Below are 14,882 nucleotides of genomic sequence, written 5' to 3'. Positions count from 1 at the left end.
AACTTTAGTATTTCGATCATAACTTCTGATACGTTACTCCGAATTGGACAAAACCAGCGCCAAATGAAATATAAAATCCGGGGCTACAGATCCATATGTTGTATAACACATAACTCTTTCTAGAACTCCAGCTATGACCAAAACAAGTTGAGGCTTGTGCAGGATATGGAAATAGAAAATTTCGAAGTGACTCAAAAATAAAAAGAGGACTCCCAAGACTCGACTATAATAAATTAGTATATTCACATAATTAAAACACAAACATGTAACGGTTAGTTGGAAAAAACACGTCAAAATGCACAAGTAAGAAAATAGTCACGCCTGATGCAATGAAGTTCCACAATTTAACCAAGGATCTATGTTCATACTGAGGTCGGTCAAATAGAGTGTTCAAAAAGTACCACGGTTAAGAGTTTAGGTGCAAAAGCAAGGCAGCTTACCTTCTGAGGGTGTATGCTTTCGGACTGCTCCGCGAGTTTGTGATGAAATCGAACCCGACTCCATGGCTTGGTGGATTTAACATTAAAGAACGACCCTTATTGCTTTTAGCGTTTTTAGGGACCCCTTATATTAGCCCACAAGTATGTTTGATAAATCCACCTTCAGAGACTCGTTATCAAACCTAACAGATCCGTTAATGTTAAATCCTTATTGCTTTTAACCTTTAACGGGTCTCTTATTTCTTTTAGCAATAACGTTAGCCTACCTTAAGGCTAATATAATGGCCAACATAAGAGACTCTTATAGTAGCCTACCTTAAGAGACCCGTTATCAAACCTAACAGATCTCTTACTTTAGTTTAATTAAAAAAAAAAAAAATAGGTAAGAGACCAGTCATCAAACTATCGGATCCCTTACATTATTTTAATAAAACATTGAGGAAGACAAGAGACCAATGGTCAAGCATAACTGGTCTCTTACCTTAAGGACTCTCACACCGATACCTTTAACTTTTCACCATTATTCTTTTCATATTCCTCTAGAACTCTAATTTTTTAATCTTCATTCTCTCACCTCTCTGAACTTTCTCACTCTAAAATTACTAAGACCAAGTAAAAGAAAATCCCTCTTCTCATCTTTTCTATTTTTATGTTTCCCCAAACGAGATATCATAGCGATTACAATTCGACGACGATGACGCAACAATGGTGGTATGTTCTGTTACTTTATGTTATAACTACTAGCTACATGATGGATTTGTTTACATTAACTTTAGTTTTTGTTTAAGTGATTTTGATCTATAATGTAATCTAAACTTTTAATCTTATTCCATTTATTTAATTTGCATGCGCCTTATTGGGTTTTATATGTTGTTTTTGAAATTATTTGCTTATTATTTTGTTAGATTAAAGTTATTATTCGTCTATGAGTTGATCTAGATTTCTGAAATCTTGTAATTTTAATTGTTATCATTGTTCTTTTCAGGTTGAATAGGGTTGGATGATGAAATTTCTATGTATATTGCAATGTTCTAGTAAAGAAGACAAAGGTCTGTGTTTATCTAATCTATCACCTAGCTTTTTTTTAGCTTAATCTTATTATTCAATCGATGATTTCCCCCCCCCCCTTTTTTTTTCCTAATAAAATGCATTTTTATTTATTTTTGGTGTTTTAATTATTTATTCCGTTAATTTTTATACGTTGTGTGGTTATTATAATTAATTCTTTGGTTTTATATTGCCAGATCTATCTGTGTTTTCAACAAAATCTCAATTGAAGAAGAGCGAATATGAAGCACTCAAGCTATATCAACAAAATCTCAATTGAAGAAGAGCAAATATGAAAGCTATATTATTGATTGTAATTATAATTGTAAATTTCCAATATGTTTATATGTTTCAGTGTTAGCATTTTAAGGGTTTGATTTTGTAAATATAACATCAGTTTAGTTATGAAGGTTTTTTTGGTCTGTAATTCACTACTTTTCCGCCATTGAATAAAGCATGTAGATTCAAATTTTAAATTTTAAATTTTAAATTTCGAAATTGAAATAATAACATAGAGTAGACCATTTAAACATAAAAAAATAAAAAAATAAAAAACAAAAGAGACCAGTTATAAGCCATAGTGGGTCTGTCAGTTTCAACTAAGAAGACCTAATATTTTAAATAACGGTCTCTGTTTCTTAAATATATCTCACATAAAGGACCACCCATCTTTAACAACGGATCTCTTTGTCTTTTATGACAGACATTAGTCTATTTATTGAACAGACCCCTGAGATAGAGACATGTTAAGAGGCGGTCTCTCAAGCACATTTGGACGGGTCTCTTTGACGATTTTTGTAGTAGTAAATCCCCATGGCTAACCACATAGAACACGCACTAGTGTGGCAAAAAAAGGTAACCTATAATCGACATATTTCGAGGACCATGAACAATTCCATGATACCCCCTAATACGGATAGATGCATATGAGACAATGTCAACTAAATTGCAAAAAATACACATAAAGAATCTTTTGAATCTCATCCACTCATCACAATTAACTACCTATTACTCAAATCAATAAGTAATCAAGAATCCTCCCCATTGGAGTCACCAAATTGTAGGCGTCGCTCAAAATGCGCCTACGTGGAGTATGTTGTGAATATTCTTGGCAATCATAGGAAGTTGGATTTGACATAACGATAGGGAAAAAAAGTAGGGAGTCGCCAACATTTTTGTAAGGAACTTGTAAACCATTCATGCATGGATCATTAAAGGCAATCATGAAAAGGGACAAACTGAAGGCAACAACGATTTGATCCATGAAGGTTACACCCCATTCATAATCCATGAGAAAACTAACTCCAAAGTGGTCCTGAACCATAACTGGATATTCGGGGATGATGGTACGGATTGAATCATGAACCCAATGCCGTTCATATTGGCCTCTACTTGATTCTTATAGTGACATGTATTATTTGCAACCTAAAAGACATACAAATAAGATTCAATTCGCTCCAAACTAATTAATTTAATTCGGCTGTATATTTAATACACACATATAAATCTAATTATTGTGATCACTTGAATTAAGCAACATGATTAATAGGAACCTAAACCAGTTACCCAAATTATCTTATTGGCGTGATTTCAATTACATATTTCAAATTAAACATGCAATATAGGTGATCAAAGCAAATAAGTAGAATAAATCAAAATAATCAAATAGATTAAATAAGCATGCATAAAAATATTGGAAGCAACTAGATCATAATTAGAGAACGAATTAAAAGCATCCTTGACATGATACTAAATAATTATTAATAATATCCTAGGCATGATACTAACAAGATTAATATAAAACCTAAACATGATACTAATAATTAAAAATAACGATCCCTAAATATATACTAGTAAATAATTAGAGTAAATAATACCAAAATAATATCATGAATAATTTGTTAGTAACTTCAATAAAAATAATAAATCAAAAGAATTAAATTAAAAAGTTAGAAAAATTGATATCACCTTCGAGATTATACCTTCACGCCTTGGTCAAAAGGGTAGAACCTTCAAATCTTGTTTTGGATTTTGAATTTCTTGAATAAGATTAGAAATAATGGGTGATATTTATAGGCTTAAAATCGGGTGAAAATAGAATTTGAAAAGAAGATAGAATTTCGAAAACGCGTAGCACATGTCAGCATTTTTGGGGATTTTGTTTTTATCATAACTTTCGATCCGTAACTCGAAATAAGATAAATAATATGTTGTTGGAAAGCTCTGGAGGTTTTCAACCTACTTAGAATAATTTTGATATATTTTGTATAATTTCAGATATGATTGAAATAGTTGAACGGTGTCGGTTTTGGATAGAGTTTAGTGATCCTATCTTTCTCATTTCAAATCGGAATTGGGCTTATGATATATCATTGGAAAGCTTATACAAGGTCTGATCCATCCAACCATGTAAAATTTGGATAAAAATTATGAGGCATGAAAATTATATTTGCTCGGTTTTGGGCTATAACTATGAAAAGAAAAATTAGGTTAAGGTCTATGGATTTTAGGCTAAAAAAAGGGTTTGGTTAATAAAATGGATAAAATAGCGAGGAAATAATAGTTGCCTAGAACAAAAGAACTATTCAAGTAATTTTTAAATCTATAACGCGAACCGGACCAAAGTAAGCAATGAAGGTTGTTTCGTCATCGGGCTTTGGTTAGGGAGACATTTTTAGGTGTCTACACTCACCAAACCACAACAGCCCCACCCCTAGCCCCCTTACCCGGTAGCCCCACCCTGATCCAGATGCCCTGCAAAAGCCTCCCAATCCTAGAAACCCAACCAGCAACCCGAAAACCCAACAACCCCAAAAACCTTTCGAGCCACCAAATCCTCACCCACGCCGGCCCAAACCCTAACAAGCTAAACCTCAAACCCACCACTAGATCCCCACCCATCTCAACCCATCCCGGCCCAAACCCTAACCGATCTAAACCAATCCCATGACACCGCAACCCAAAAAAATAAAAAACAAGAAAAAAAATTAAAAACACAAACTTAATAACCGAAATTACCATTGAACTTCATATTGAATTTGGTTTAATAAGGCCAAATTCGACCATGAAAAGTCTAGACTCAGATTTTTCATGTTTGAATTTCACCTTAAAAACCATTACTTTCTAATTAACACGAGTACCATTTTAGAAACCGACAACAAACCGACCTCCAACCGCACTCGCCATCAACACCACTAACATTTTGTTTTTATATAGTGATTTACCCCCATCCCTTGTTCATATTTAGGAGTATTTTTGGCTCTACAGAGCTATTTTTATTACTAATATACGTTTTCTAGTATTTTTGTAGCTTTGGTATTATTTTGTAGGAAATTGCAGATTTGGAGCATTTCCCGAACTTATTTGAGCCACTATGAGCATTTGAAATGGAGCGCACTCACATGACCATTTTCCGTAGCCCAAGACCGTGTTAAAGTAATCAAACCGGTGATTAAGGGCTCGACGAAGAAGAAGAAACCGCGACATTGGACTTGTTTCATAGAGATTCAAGGAAATATTCGGATTGGGCCGAGTGAAGAAGCCCAAACGAGGAGTTAAGTTCGCCCAGTTGAATCACCCGACAGGGCTAGCAAAGAAGTCGCTCGCCCTGAGGCGCGCTCGGCCGGGCGAGGGAGAAAGGGGATATTTTCCAAAGGCGAGCCCTGCCGGGCGCGGGTTTTTGATAGCAATTAGGAGCTTTAATCGTCGTTTTTAGCATATGATTTTCTTGCTTTAATATAAATACGCTTTTGTTAAGCGAGGAAATTACATCTTCCATCAGTTAAAAATTCCATATTTTTAGATTTTAAGTTTTCTTAGTATTTTATTCTCTCAACACTCTTTTGGTTTATGCAATTCATTATTTTTGTTTACTTTGGTAACAGTTTTATTCGCTTTTAATTCTAGTATTTTTATTGCTTTGATTAATAATGGCTTGTTTAATTGCTTTGCTTAGTTTAGATTTAATTATGTCTGAGTAGTTTAATTCTAGGGCTCTGGGGATCCGTAAGTAATATGAAGGGATGATTTATTATTGTTGATTGTTATTGTTGTGAATTAATTTTCTATTGATTGTTTTAATGTTATGCAATTAGCTTAGGCCTAGTTTAATTATATGAGTTGTGCAATATTGATTCAAGATTCGACAGATGAGAATTGATGTTTAGGCTTAGTTTCAATAGGTACGTTAATTTATAAATGGTTAAGTCAAGATTCAAGAGATGCGATATAATACCACTAGATTAATTTTGTGATTGTAGTACGTAGCGAAAGCCCTTTATGATCTGATTAGTTCATGCATTGATAATTGATTGTTGTCTTTTATCCGAGAGTATTATTTATTGGTGAACCTACGCTTTAGGCTTTAGTTTATTGATATTCTTATTATTTTAATTGCTTTAGTTTAATTATTTATTTTAGTATAGTTCATATAAAATCACAGTTGGCTACTTGATGATTTAGATTATTTTAATTAATTAGGAGTAAAAGAACATTGTTTCCCTGTGCATTCGACCCTACTTCCCTATCTGCTTTAGTTAGAGGATTTAGAAATTTCTTTTGATTAGGTAATAGTGTTTTTTCTACTAGTGGGGAAAGGAGTTTTTTTGGTCATGCAGGGTTTTATCGTGGCTTCATCATAGATTTTTCTTAAATTTCTAAACCACTAACTCAGCTTTTACTCAAGGATGCCCCATTTGGTTTTACTGACGAGTCTCTTAAGGCTTTTAACAGGATTAAGCAGGCTTTGATATCGACACTTATCATATGTGCTCCCGATTGGGATCTCCCTTTTGAGATTATGTGTGACGCCGGTGTTTTTGCAGTAGGAGCCGTGCTAGGACAAAGAAAGAACAAAGTTTTTCATGCTATTTATTATGCAAGTAAACCTTTGGATGAAGCTCAAGTTAACTATGCTACCACAGAGAAGGAGTTTCTTGTTGTGGTCTATGCTTTAGAAAAATTTAGATCATATCTCGTTGGTTCTAAAATTATTGTTTGAAGTTGTAGAGCAACACCCTTGGTATGCCGATTATGCTAATTATTTGGTAGGTAGCACCCTACCTTCTGATATGTCCTACCAACAGAAAAAGAGGTTTCTTAATGATGTGAAACATTATTTTTGCGATGACCTTTTTTTGTTTCATAAGTGTGCAGATGTACTTTTTCGCAAGTGTGTTCCCGAATAGGAAGTTCACGGTGTTCTAACTAGATGCCACAACTCACCCTATGGTGGACATCATGGCCCCACAAATACTGTAGCTAAGATCAATGAGTCGGGTTTCTATTTGTTGGGTTTTGTAGAGTCCGACTCTACGCGGAAGAGAAACCCGCCCAAGACCCGCTCACTAATTAAAGCAACTAAATAATTAATCACATAATTAACAACATAAAAGAGAGAAAGAGAAAGACGCTCTTACCCTTGACACGTGCTTCGCTCAAACCCGAGCTCTTACTTCAAAAAATAAACCTCGCAAGCGCGACAGTCTCCAACAGCTCGTACCCACGAACTCGACCCGAACGGTCTTAGTCTTGAAGGTTAGTCGGGAGTTGACCAAATAAAACTTAGAGTATTACGAACTTAAGGTTTTCTCACTTTACTAAGGAGATGCCTTTTTAGTTCCACTCAAGTGTTCTTTCCAAAACCCAAAACTTGGGTATTTATAGGGAAATAAACCTTAATTTCCCATTCTCAATCATTGTGGGAGATTTACAATTTCCTCTATTTTATTTTAATCAAAACAAATTAAAATTGCAATTCAACAAGCTACAAGTGGCAATGAGAGAAGAGGGAGAAGGTGAGGACCACCAAGGGAGGGGACCAACCCACCTTGTTCCCCAAGCCAGAACACCAACCATTGGTCCCCACCTTGACCGGCTGGCAGCTTGCCTTTGCTGCCAAGGCTGCCATCTGGCGCCTACCACCAAGGCTGGGCAACCCAGCCAGCCAGCTATCACATCTCCAGCCAGTCCGCAACACATGCACAGCCAGCCAGCACGCATGCATCGCTGTTGCTTGGTGCGTGCTGCTAGACGCTGCTGTGCGAGGCTGCTGCTTGCTAGCACACACGCATAGCCCAGCATGCCCAGCACGATGTTGGCTGGTGTGTGGTGCTATGCGATATGCGTTGCTGCGATGAGCTAGGCGCCAAGCCCAAGTACGCAAGGCACCATGCCTGCGTTGCTTGCGATAGCAAGGCCCAGCAAGCCTAGCATGCTGCTGGCCTTACGATGCTTGCGAGCTAGCGATGGGCTTGGTACGTGGCCTAGCATGCTGCGATGGCCAGTGTTGCTATGCTAGCACACCCATCCATGCATAGCCACACCACACGCATGCACGTATCTTGCGATGCTTGTGCCATGCGATGTGCGTGTGCTAGGGGATGCTAGGCACGCATAGGTTGGGACCTTGCCTAGACTAGCACTCACATGGCTAGGCCAATGCGAGGCTATGGCTAGGCTCGAACTTGTTGCTTATTTGATTTCACATCACGTCGAATTCTAAATTCGACTCGACTTGCGACGCTCGGTCTCGACGCTCTAAGCTCGATATCCGACGTCTTTGTTCGTAATACTCCAATGACTTATCTAACCCTTCGGATTGATTCTTCGTCTCGGATCGATTGTTCGATTGGGTTCAACCAGAAGGGTTCAGTCAAGATTAAGCTATAATATTAATTGTACATTAATATTACTGATCGGAAGCGGCCTCTACCTAGGCATTCCGATCACTTGACCTCACTGAAGAATTAGCTCTCTAATAATTCTGAACCCTCTATCAGAATTATTCACTTGTTGGAAGGACACCAATCCTTTCACTATTGTCCTAGAATGTTCAAAGATCCTCACTCTTTTCTTCTAGCTAGTGATTCTTGCCAGAGGACTAGCAACATCTCGCGGCGACATGAGATGCCTGAAACTGGTATTATAGAGGTTGAAATTTTTTATGTTTAGGGTATTGATTATATGGGATCTTTTCCCTCTTCAAAAGGGAACCTTTATATCCTTATAGCCGTCGACTATGTATCCAAGTTGGTAGAAGTCGTTGACACACCTACCAAAGATGCTAAGGTGGTCCATAAACTTTTCAAGAAAACTAATTTTCCTAGATTTGGTGTCCCTCAAGCTATTATTAGTGACGGAGGATCTCACTTTCATAAGAGAAAGTTAGATACCCTTCTAAAAAGTATGGCGTTTACCATAGGACGGGTTTAACTTACCATTCCCAAACTAGTGGCCAAGTTGAGGTTTCCAACCAAGAGATTAAGGTTATTCTAGAGAATGTGGTAGCAAAGTCTAGGAAAGATTGGAGTGATAAGTTGGATGACACACTTTGGGCATATAAAACCGCATTTAAGACTCCTATTGGTACTTCTCCTTATAGACTTGTGTATGGGAAAGCATGTCATCTCCCGGTGGAATTAGATTATAAGGCTTATTGGAAATTAAAGAGCTCAATATGGATGCTAAGGTAGTGGGAGAGAAGAGACTTCTTCAAATTAACCAGTTAGATAAGTTTTGATTGTTGGCCTATGACAGTGCACATGTCTACAAGGAGAAAACCAAGAAATGGCATGACAAGAAGATCCTTCTGAGAGAATTTAAGGAAGGTGACAAGGTTTGTTATTTAGTTTTAGGCTTAGACTTTTCCCTGGAAATTTGAAGTCTAGGTGGTCGGAACCTTTCACTGTGAAAATGGCAAATAAATTTGGTTTTGTGGAATTATATGATGAACATGGAGGTGTTGTCAAGGTAAACGGCCAAAGGTTGAAGTTATACTATGAAGGCGCTATGATAGGGTCAGTTGAATTGCTTCACCTAATCAATTATACCTCATCTTCATCTACATATGGTAAGAAGGTCGTGCGGGACCTAGATAAACCAACGGTTTGCGGGAGGCAACCCGTATTTACTTGCTTTCTAGAGTAGTTTTTCTTTTATTTTTCTTATAGAGAGAAGAGAGAAGGAATTTTACGTGTGTTAGAGTGTTTTTGTACAGGTTTGGAGCAAAGAGTTAGCCAAATTTTGAAGAAAAACAAATCGGAGATTAGTGCTGAACGTACGCCCGACCAGGCACGAGAGCAAGAATTTGAAGAGTGAAGAATCGCCCGACCGGGCACAAGAAGAGCACCGATTACGAGCAAAAATCGTCTGACCGGGCGCAAGAAAGAAGTAAGAAAAGTTGAGCAAAAACGCCTGACCGGGCGCGAGAAAAGGAGGTTGACAAAGGTTTGCTCGCCCAACTGGGCGCGGGGAAGGGGATTCTTTGAACATCAGATCGCCCGACCGGGCGAGGTATCGCCCAAACGAGCGCGGCAGAATTTTTTCAGGAAATCCCCTTTTTTTTCTTTCTTTCTCTTCCTTTCTTCTTTCTTCTTTCTTCTTTCTTCTTCTTTCTTCTTCCTCCTTTTCTCTTTCACCTCCATACTTTCTCTCTCTAAAAACACTCTTCACTCAAACTTCTCACTACGATTTCTACCTCAATTCTCATCCAATATCAAAGATTTTTACATTTTTACAATATACTCTTCACCCTCTCCAAATCCATTATTATTTTTCTTGTATTTGAAACAAAAATTTCTAAACCCATTCAACAATGGCTAGCAAGAGGTTAAGGATCCAAAGGGGCGAAGGGTCGGGATCAAAGGCCCTAAATCCCTACAACTAAAGGATCTATGGCCAACGATCATCATCACATCTCAACAACAAAGGGAGAAATTAATCAACCTCTACGAACGAGAGGTAATTTCATCTAAGTGGTTAAACTGAGAAGCCCTTATTTCAATTGGTGTTTACGATCATGTTAGACGGTTTTTGAATGATATTGGGATGCGTAAATTTGTGGATATGTACTATCATACCTATAGAACCATTACATGTGAATTCTTGTCTTCTTTGAATGTTAGTGGTACTAAAAATGGCCCTTTGATGCGTTTTAGATTAAAGAATAGGAATATTGAATTGACTTTTGTTGAATTTTCTAAATTGTTTAAACTAGATGCAACCCTCCCCCCATCAAAATCATGAAAACTATAAAGCTGATGATGTTTACATGGCTTTGACGGGCAAACCTTGCCCGAATATTCAGCATGCTAGCTTTATTCCTTTCCACCACCCCGTCCCAAAAATCTTCCAAAGATTTTTCAGGACATGTTTTTTGGCTCGGCATGAACCACACAATGCCCAATCTTTTGAACTTGCTATTATAGGTCACTATATTTATGGGTTTGGAAATTTTAACATTGCCCGTTACATTGTAAACCATTTGAGTAGGCACAAGATTTCTTATGATAACAATATGAAAACCCCAATCTATTTCGGTGGCCTAAGAAGGCAGGGTTTAGTGAGGTGGGATAGACCAAGGTGGGTGGGGAGACTTATCAGACCTTGACCTACTGGGCGGGGTTAGATTAGATTAGGACGAACCATCACCAGGTTTGATAGAACAATGTATACTACAAGAGGGGGGGGTGAATTGTAGTGTATGTAGACTATGGTAAATTTTGCGGAATTAAATCTACTACTAAGAGAAAAGACACTGAGATAGGCAATGAAAAAAATCACTATGTAAAAATGATTTACAATCACTAATACGTTGCCTAGACTCAAGTTCCGTGAGGAACTCAAGTTACCCAAATGTGATCCCTCAATCACAGTTTCTCACACTTTGTGATTCTACTCTGAATCACTTGTACAGTGTAAAGAACTCTCTCAAGTCTCACACTTTACAACTCTCACAACCCAATCCCAATTACACAATGATTACAAATATTTCCTAAAGAACTTAAGAGCCTAAGGATGGAAGGAACTTCTCGTTTAAACACTTTGAGACTCTACGCTCAGAATACTTAAAATTGCTTTTCAACTACTTCAAAACTTAACATTGATCTGTTTTTATAAAGAGTTAAACCAAACTTCCATCAAGTTCCCACTTCCCCCTTAATCCCACATTCTCTTTGACTGAGAATTTGAGATGTAGGCAGAGGAAATTTAGGAACATGATTTCCCTAGCTTGACTCCTAAATCAACGTGCTTCCTTAATTTAAATAAACAGTTATTTTTACTAAGTCAAAAATCAGTTAAAGATTTATTAAAAAGATAATTATTTATTATTAAAAGAAAAGATAACTAAATAATTAATTAATTTAAAACTTATCATTTAAATTAATGAATTATTTTGATTTTATTTATTTGTAAAATAAATCTTTTTCAAAACTGATTTTATCACTTCCTTAAATTAAGGGTTTTGAAAACCGTTTTAAAATTTTCGTTTAAAACTTTCTGAGTCAATCATCAAGTTCCTTCAGGAACTTCAGGTTCCTTCAGGAACTTTGAGTTTCTTCTTAATTCCTTCCAACGCTTTTGTTTCTTAAGTTCGTACACTGAGTAACTAAGTATATAGAGTTGTGAGGACATCTTGAAAGCTTGCATTCATCATCAACTCTTCCAAACTTTGTTGTTCCTACTCCGGAACATAATACTTCAAACCTGAATCTTCTGCTTAACCAAGACTCTTTAAACATCATTAGTCGGAGTTTGTTTTACGTAAGTCAATCATCAAAATATAAGGTAGTCAATTCAACAATATTCCCCCTTTTTGATGATGACAAACAAAAACAAACTCGGTTAAAACAAAATAATCATCCAGGCAAATTTCGTAACCATTAACTGAGTAAACTAATTATATAAACAAAACAGTAAAATAAACTAAGTATTAAGAAGTCTGCATCATTCATGAAATTAATAAATTATGAAATTTATACCTTTGCTTAAACGATGAAGACTTGAAGAGGAATCGGTATGAGTCCAGCTTTCTGAGTTTGTTCTCTCTTCCCCCTTTTGACATTATCAAAATGATAGAGAGAGCATGCTATATATAGTACTAAACTACGGAGGGAGTAGTAAATCTGAATTCATGAACGATTAAGCATGCGCACACAGTTTATATGCAACCAAAATGAGAATATCAAATTCAAAAAAAAATCAAGCCAGTTGAGTTCAAACCGAACCAAAACAAAACGAAATGTGTAAAACAAACCAAACAAAAAAAAATCCAAAATAAACAAAAGAAAAACTAAACAAAAGAACATTGTTCATAAATCACAAGAAATAGTGGGGTAGGTATGTTTGGAAAAGACTAGGAAATGGTAGTAGCTTCATGGTAAGGGAACATCCTTGATCGCATCAAGAATGGTCTTGTAACAACTTTCCTTCACCTTAGCTTTGAGTTCCCGAGTTGAGGAGTCCATATGAGCGTTTACTTTATCTTCCAGAGAAAGCATCTGAGTTTGCAGCCCCTCAACTTTAGTAGCCAGGTTATCCACTTTAGAAGAAAGGTTAGTTATACTCTGTGTAAGTGTAGTGGACAAAAGCTTAAGTTCCTCCTGGATTTGCAAGGAACTTGGACCAGAGCTAAAAGCACTGAATCCGAAACCAGAAGTACAAGGCTGTGAAGCAGGTGGAGAAGGTGTGGTGCGGTGAGCAGGGGATGAAATTGGAGGTGGTGATGGAGTTTCTTCTGGAACAGATGAGGAGGGACCCTGAGGAACTTGGCTGGAATCTCCTTCAAAAACTTTGGTTGAATCATCATCCAACGCAATAATAACAAGCTCAGATTGCAGGGTCCTGGGTTTAGATGTAGCAAGTCTGATACCTCTCCTTCTTTTGCCTGTTACAGGGGTGTGTTTGACAGAGCCCCCAATTTCCTGAAGCAACTCTCTCATTAATTCCTCTTGATCATCCTCTTCCTCCTTCTCACTCTCACTCTCTTTTGCTATTGTATCTTTCTCTTTTTCTTTTTCTCCTGCGTCCTCTGATTCACCTTCTGTTTTCTCTCCTTTGCTACTCTTCTTTTCTACTGCCCCATCACTCTTGTCTTCTTCGACCTCTTTGTCACTATCTTTTTCTATTTCTTTCTCACCAATTTCTTCTGTATTTTTCTCATTATCTTCCTCTTTCTTACCTCCTTCCCCCTCACTGTGTTCCCCCTCAGAATCACTTTGCACATCAGATGCAAAACAAACATTCCCATTCACCACTTTTAAATTCAGCTTTAACAATTATTTTTCTTGAAGGATGTGTTCAGGCTTGAGAATGTAAATCTCGGTTTGTGGCAAAGGAACTTTCAAATCCTAAAACACAACTGTCAAAAGGGAACCATAGGGTATGTGTAAGTCGGGAATGCAATGGTCCATATGGGCTATCAGTAAGGCAGGAAAGTTTATGCTAACTTTCTTTGCAAGACAGAAGATGAGGGATGCATCTAACAGGGTTCAGTACTTCGTTTTTGGGAACGAGGAAGAATTCCTCTCCAAATGATGTTGAACTATAGTTTATGCAAAGGAGTTAAGGCATTGTGGTTAGTTCTAGTAATTTTCGGGTTTCCACCAATAAATGTGACAATTTCGGTTTCATTGTGGCCATCTACGGTGTTTTTGGATTTGTTTTTGACATAGGTTCTATATCCAATATTTGGGCTTTTAAACAATTTGGCCAAATAACCTGCATCAAACTCAATATTCACACCACCAACCGTAGCACTACATACACCATCAACGCAAACAAAAGAGGAGCAAAATTCATCCATTAACGTAGGATAAATTGGAAGCTTTGTACACAAATCCAACAAATATATCCAATTTTGATAATCCAACAACTCTAAAATTTCGGAAAACTTACAATCCGTGCACCATGAGTAATGAATTGCATAGCCAAGTAAGAATTTGTTGTTTCGGGTTTGCCGGGCTTTCTTCGAGGGTACTGCGGTGCGACGGGCCTTGGTTTTTTCTAGTTTTTCCTTGGGTTGAGTAGCCTTGCGTTTTGGAGCTTGAGAGGAGGAAGGGATTATCATAGTTGGAGGGACGGGTTTTGATGGTGAGTTCCGTCCGGATCTTCGTTCAAAGGGGTTGGAATTGATGTTGGTTTTCATGGTTGAGTGAATTTTGAGAAAATAGGAGAAGTGTATTAATGGAGGTTGGTGGGAACTTGAAGGTGAAGAGGGGTTTATGAGAAGTGACGGGTGATGATGCGACTTTTGAGGAGGGTTGGAAGTGACGGTTGAGGGTTAATGGGGGAAGTTGAAGGGTTTTGTGATTCATTTACAATGATTAAGATAAAAAAAATTAAAGATAAAATTAAGATAAAATCTAATTGAGAAAATAAAAATCTTTTTGTTGTTTTGAAATTTATAAGATAAAAAGATAAAAATAAAAATTGAAAGATAAAGAAAATTAAAAATTATGAAAGAAAAACAATTCCAGTAAGTTACTTCAAAGTAAAATACTGGTTGACCTGTACAGAGCTTTTCAAAAAGGAACTTGGAAAATAATATGGCTTAATTTTTCTTCTTCATCAACATAATCACATGATTACACACTCATTAAAATTACACACTCTTTC

At 37.0% G+C, this 14,882-nt stretch overlaps 1 long non-coding RNA gene across 1 annotated transcript; it reads left to right on the top strand.

The window, feature by feature from the left end:
• The first annotated feature begins 690 nt into the window (after positions 1-690).
• On the top strand, positions 691-2,380 carry LOC110739764. The gene is made up of 3 exons (XR_002514896.1): positions 691-1,151; positions 1,426-1,489; positions 1,685-2,380. It is a non-coding gene; the product is annotated as an uncharacterized LOC110739764 (long non-coding RNA).
• The last annotated feature ends 12,502 nt before the right edge of the window (positions 2,381-14,882 follow it).

Source organism: Chenopodium quinoa, unplaced genomic scaffold (genome assembly GCF_001683475.1).
Source record: "Chenopodium quinoa cultivar QQ74 unplaced genomic scaffold, ASM168347v1, whole genome shotgun sequence".
NCBI classification, from domain to species: Eukaryota; Viridiplantae; Streptophyta; class Magnoliopsida; order Caryophyllales; family Amaranthaceae; genus Chenopodium; species Chenopodium quinoa.
The sequence above is the reverse complement of the archived record's forward strand: the minus strand, read 5'-3'. Positions and strand labels throughout refer to the sequence as shown.